We start from the raw sequence: 6,303 nt of genomic DNA on the forward strand, positions 1-6,303 counted from the left end.
GCCGCCCGCCGCTCACGCCCCGCCCCCTCCCGGGGGCCACCCGGCGCCGGCCCGCCCAGCCCCGCCCTCTGTTTACTTTACGCGGCCAATAACCGGGCGGGCGCTCCCCGCGCCGTCTCCCCATTAGACAGCCTCTTCATTAGTCCCCGCCTTCCCAGCCAGGGATTAGCTCAAAGGAGAAGGGAGGCGGGACTTTATACGTCATCTCTTCCTGGTTGGCCTGAGGGGGGCGTTCAGCCCCTAGGTTCGAATTTCTGGGCCTTCGTAGGATAGCGAACTGCCAATTAGGGCCGAGCCCTCTGCTGGGACAGCAGAGGTGGGTCCTCTGGGTCACGCCCCGGAAGCCGGAAGTTTGATTGGGTCAAAGGAGCGTCAGTCATTCTAATCGCTGCACTCCAATTGGGCCATCAGAGGAGGGTGTGACCCGGGTCCCTTGACTATCCTTGGCTTTTCTAAGGTTTGTAGGGATGCACTTGCTATCTTGGGCCTCCTGCTGGCCGGCTGCGAACTGCTTTGAGCCACTTGTCCAGCGGTATTCCTTTGGGTTGGCCCGTTCTGGAGAGTGCACATCGGAAGCGGGTAGAGGTCCAGAGGAGGTGGTTGGCCTCCGCAGCTGCTCCCCGGCCTCCGGCACCCGCCCCGCTCCCCCAGCCGGATGTTGTGATTTCTCTCCACCCACACGGCCTCGCCCGCCCTCGGCTCTGCTGCCTTATAAGGCAGCGTTACCACCCTGAGACCTTTGAGTGAGCTCACACCCATTATACAGGTGGGGAACAGAGAAGTGCCAGAAGTCCAGCGGCTGGCTCCAGGCGGACATCCTACTGTCTCCTCTCCCGCTTGACACAACAGAAAACAAAGACTTGCCCAAACTCAGCGAGTAAGAGTAAGGCAGAGCCGGATTCAACTAGGTTTCTCTGATCCCTATTCATTCATTCATCCAAAAATACAGAGCACCTGCTTTGTGCCAGGCATTGAACCAGGTGCGGGGCAATACAGTGGTGTCAGCAAGATAGCCGAGCTCTCTGCTTACATGCTAGACGGGTGGTAAAGGTTAGACCCGTAATAATCAAATAGGATGGTCTCAGAGAATGATAAGTGACATTAAGACAAAATACTAAAGTGTGAGGGGGGGAATGGTCTCAGGGTGTGACATTTGAGGAGATCCAATGGCCATGTGTGGCTACCATATTGGACAACATAGAGAATGTTTCCATCATCACGGAAAAGAAGTTCTGCCAGATAGCACTAATCTGGAGGAAGGAGTGGCTTCCATTTGTACAAAGGTTCCATGGTGACAGCCTGAATAACTGGGAGAAAAATGGTGCCACCAACTGAGGAAAAGTGAAGGATGGTAGGCTGAGTACTTTCTGATCCCCTAAACTTGACTTGAACAGACAGTTTTGCCACTTCTTGAAATATATACCCTAAGTCTCTGCTAGAGAGAAGTGGGATGTTGTGTGTGTATATCCAGACATTTGTGAGCAGGAGCTTGATGGCTTCCTACTTCTCATCCCATAGACCTATACCCCAGCTGTACGAAGACAGAAGCCAGGGCAAGATGGTGCCTTTCTGCTCTAGTCCAAAGTTGCTGGACACCCAGATGTGCAGGGAGAACTGGGGCAGATGTGTAGAAATTGTTGAGAAGGGGGAATGTGTATATATGGGAAAGTTTATTTGCAAACTTCTGTAGATTGAGTCTTAACCATATGCCAGGCTCTGCCCTTTCTTTTTTATTATTAATTTATTTGAGAGACTGAGTGCAGATGGTGGAAGAGGGGAGGCAGAGAGAGAGGGAGAGAGTCTTAAGCAGACTCCACTGATGAGGACGCTGAGCTGGAACCAGGAGTCTGACACTAAACAAACTGTGCCACCACCACCCAGGTGCCCTCAGGCTCTGCCCTTTCAAATGCATTCCCATTTAGCTATCTCAACAAACTGACCAGGCAGTGTGAGTGCCCCTCCCTTCCTAGAGAGGTGTGGCAATTAAGGATCATAAAGGCTCACAAACTATAGAATGAGCCCAAATGTCCATTGAATGATGAATAATAAAGATGTGGGGCACCTGGGTAGTTCAGTCAGTTAAGCACCTGACTCTTGATTTTGGCTCAGGTCAGGATCTCAGGGTCGTGAGACTGAGCACTGCATCAGACTATCCACTGGGCATGGAGCCTGCATAAGATTCTCTCTCTCTTCTGAGGCACCTGGGTGGCTCCGTTGGTTAAGCATCCAACTCTTGATTTCAGCTCAGGTAATGATCCCAGAGTCCTGGGATCAAGTTCCAAGTCCAGCTTCTGGCTGAGCAGGGGGCCTCCTTGTCTCTCTTTCCCTCTACCCCACCCCCAACTGGCTTTCTCTCTCTCTCTCTCTCTCTCTCAAATAAATAAATCTTTAAGAAAAAAAAATTCTCTCCTTCTCCTCAGCCCCTCCAACTTTTTCTCTTTCTTCCTCTCTTAGAAAAAAAAAAGGTGATGTACACACAAACACACAATGGAATATTACTTGGCCATCAAAAAGCATGAAATCTTGCCATTTGCAACAACATGGATGGAACTAGAAAATGTTATGCTAAGCAAAATAAGTCAGTCAGAGAAAGACAAACATCATATGATTTCATCATATGTGGGATTTAAGAAGCAAAACAGATCAACACAGGGGAAGGGAAAGAAAAAAAGATAAATACAGAGAGAGAGAGGCAAACCATAAGAGACTCCTAATCATAGAAAACAAATTGAGGGTTGCTGGAGGGGAGGGAAGGGTGATGGGCTAAATGGGTGATGGGTATTAAGGAGGGCACTTGTTGGGATGAGCACTGGGTGTTACACATGAATGATGAATCACTAAATTCTACTCCTAAAATCAATATTATACTATATGTTAAGTAACTTGAATTTTAAAAAAAATTTAAAAAGATTTTGTTTATTCATGAAAGAGAGAGAAGCAGAGACACAGGCAGAGGGAGAAGCAGGCTCCCTGGGGGGAGCCCAATGTGGGACTCGATCCCGGGACCCCGGGATCACACCCCACACCAAAGGCAGATGCCCAACTGCTGAGCCACCCGGGCACCCCATTAACTTGAATTTAAAAAAAAAAAAAAAAGGTTCATAGAGACTGAGCCTCTGACCCATTGTCATACTGGGGGGTTAGTGACCAAAATGGAATTGAAGGTTTCCTGATGCAAGTTCACTGCTGTTTTTTCCCTTCCAGTCTCTGTGACTAAGGTCATTATTTCCCTACTTTAAGCCACTGACTTACAGAGTGATCGTGAGGGGTTTTGTTTTGTTTTGTTTTGTTTTGTTTTAGGAACTTCCTGGTAACAATATATGAATTCTTGCCTCAGTTAGGACTTCTGGTTTCAACTAAAACTGGCTCAGGCAAGAAAAAAGGGGGGGGGGAGGCGTTTAACGAATAAATTGGTTCAAGTAACTGAAAAGAAGAGGTGGTAGTTCTGATTTTCTGTGTCTTTGGAGTCCAGGTCTCAAATAGTGTCACTTAAAATTTGTCTTTCCCATCTTCTGACTTTGCTTTTGATCTGTATTGTCTTTATTCTCAGGCAACTTTTCTCTCTGAGATTTAAAGATGGCTGCTAAGAACTTATTAAACTCAACAGCAAAGAAACAAACAATCCAATCATGAAATGGGCAAAAGACATGAACAGAAATCTCACTGAGGAAGACATAGACATGGCCAACAAGCATATGAGAAAATGCTCCGCATCACTGGCCATCAGGGAAATACAAATCAAAACCACAATGAGATACCACCTCACACCAGTGAGAATGGGGAACATTAACAAGGCAGGAAACAACAAATGTTGGAGAAGATGTGGAGAAAGGGGAAGCCTCTTGCCCTGTTGGTGGGAATGTGAACTGGTGCAGCCACTCTGGAAAACTGTGTGGAGGTTCCTCAAAGAGTTAAAAATAGATCTGCCCTATGACCCAGCAATTGCACTGCTGGGGATTTACCCGAAAGATACACACGCAGTGAAACGCCGGGACACCTGCACCCCGACGTTTCTAGCAGCAATGTCCACAATAGCCAAACTGTGGAAGGATCCTTGGTGTCCATCAAAAAGTGAATGGATAAAGAAGATGTGGTTTATGTATACAATGGAATATTCCTCAGCCATTAGAAACGACAAATACCCACCATTTGCTTCGACATGGATGGACCTGGAGGGTATTATGCTGAGTGAAATAAGTCAATTGGAAAAGGACAAACAGGGATCCCTGGGTGGCGCAGCGGTTTGGCGCCTGCCTTTGGCCCAGGGCGCGATCCTGGAGACCCGGGATCGAATCCCACGTCGGGCTCCCGGTGCATGGAGCCTGCTTCTCCCTCTGCCTGTGTCTCTGCCTCTATCTCTCTCTCTCTCTGTGACTATCATAAATAAATAAAAAAAATAAATAAAAATTAAAAAAAAAAGAAAAGGACAAACATTATATGGTCTCATTAATTTGGGGAATATAAAAATTAGTGAAAGGGAATAAAGGGAAAGGAGAGAAAATGAGTGAAAATAGAGAGGGTGACAAAACATGAGAGACACCTAACTCTGGGAAATGAACAAGGGGTAGTGGAAGGGGAGGTGGGCGTGGGGTTGGGGTGACTGGGTGATGGGCACTGAGGGGGGCATGTGGCAGAATGGGCAATGGGTGTTATGTTATATGTTGGCAAATTGAATTCTAATAAAAATTTTTTTTTTAATAAAATAAAAAATAAAGATGGCTGCTAGCAGCCCCATGCTCACTTCTTACTAGTGAGGCAATTTCTAGGGAGGGAGAAAGCCTCTACCTTGAAGATTCCAGCAAAAATCCTGGGGCTGCCTCTGACTGGTTTGATTTGGGTCAGGTGTTCATTTTGAACCAATCATTGAGGACAGAGAGAGACAGTTTCCTGATTGGCTAGATATGGATCACATTCCTACTCCCACCTCAGCTGAGGGATGGGGTAAGTCATTAGGAATCAATCTATCTGTATTAGTCATCAAATGCTGGGTAACAAAATACTCTAAAACTATGGCCTAAAACAACAACAATCAATTATCATTTCTCATTGTTTCTGAAGTTCAAGAATCAATTATAGCTTCAAAAAAGAAAGAAAGAAAGAAAGAAAGAAAGAAAGAAAGAAAGAAAGAAAGAAAAGAAAAGAAAAGAAAAGAAAAGAAAAGAAAAGAAAAGAAAAGAAAAGAAAAGAAAAGAAAAGAAAAGAAAAGAAAAGAAAAGAAAAAAAAGAAAGGAATTCAGAAGCAACTTAGTTGTATGGTTCTGGCTTGAGGTCTCCCATGAGGTTGCAGCCAGATTTTGTTTGGGGCTGCAGTGTCTACTTCCAAAGTGGCCCATTCAAACTGATTTTGGTTGTCCACAGGTGATACTAGTTTCTCCTCACATGGGCCTCTCTGTAGGGTTGCTTGAGTGTCCTCACAATATGGCAGCTGGCTTTTCCCAGAGTGAGCAATCCAAGAAACTAAGGCAGAAACTGCAATCCTTTTTGTGACCTGGGCTTCTGTCATACTCTATTGGACACAAAGAATAGCTCTGACTCTGACTCGATGTGGGAAGACTATACAAAGCATGCATTCCCGGAGGTGAAGATCAACAGGGAACATCTGCCTTCCACAGCATCCCGTCCTTCCCTGTTTGTTCTGCTTTTCCTATGTGTAGGCTTCATTCTCAGGCAGGCTTTCCCCAACAGTGACAAAGATGGCCATCGACATCTGTAGGCTTGCATTCCTGGTGACACCAGTGAGAAGAAAGTGTCTTTTTCCCAAAAGTTCTGGCCAAAGTCCTAAGGCTGATTCCAACTGGCCAAACATGGATATGCTTATCCCTGAACCAATGGCTGTGGTCTAGAGTTACCATGCTCTGATTGGCCAGAACTAGGTCACACCCCCAGCCCTAGAACTGAGGGTAGAGCTAGAAGCACTAGAGATTCAGAGAGGGTGAAAGAGGAATGGTTCCCAAAGGAAAAATCAGGGTGTCCCTACTGAACCAAGGTAAATGGTTTTGGGGCAGGAGAAACAATAATGCCACTTCATGTCCCTCCCTTGTGCTCCAACTGCACATCTCAGTAGTATCTCTTGGTTTGGCATTTTTCTTTTCTTTTTAAGATTTTATTTATTTATTCATGAGAGACACATAGAAGCAGAGATACAGACAGAGGGAGAAGCAAGCTCCCTGCAAGGAGCCTGATGTGGGACTCGATCCCAGATCCCAGGATCATGCCCTGAGCCAAAGTCAGACATTCAACCACTGAGCTACCCAGGAGTCCCTTGGTTTAGCATTATTCTTGTGGGATCATCTACTTTCTTGG

The sequence above is a fragment of the Canis lupus genome, chromosome 4 (genome assembly GCF_011100685.1).
Source record: "Canis lupus familiaris isolate Mischka breed German Shepherd chromosome 4, alternate assembly UU_Cfam_GSD_1.0, whole genome shotgun sequence".
In the NCBI taxonomy this organism is placed as follows: Eukaryota; Metazoa; Chordata; class Mammalia; order Carnivora; family Canidae; genus Canis; species Canis lupus.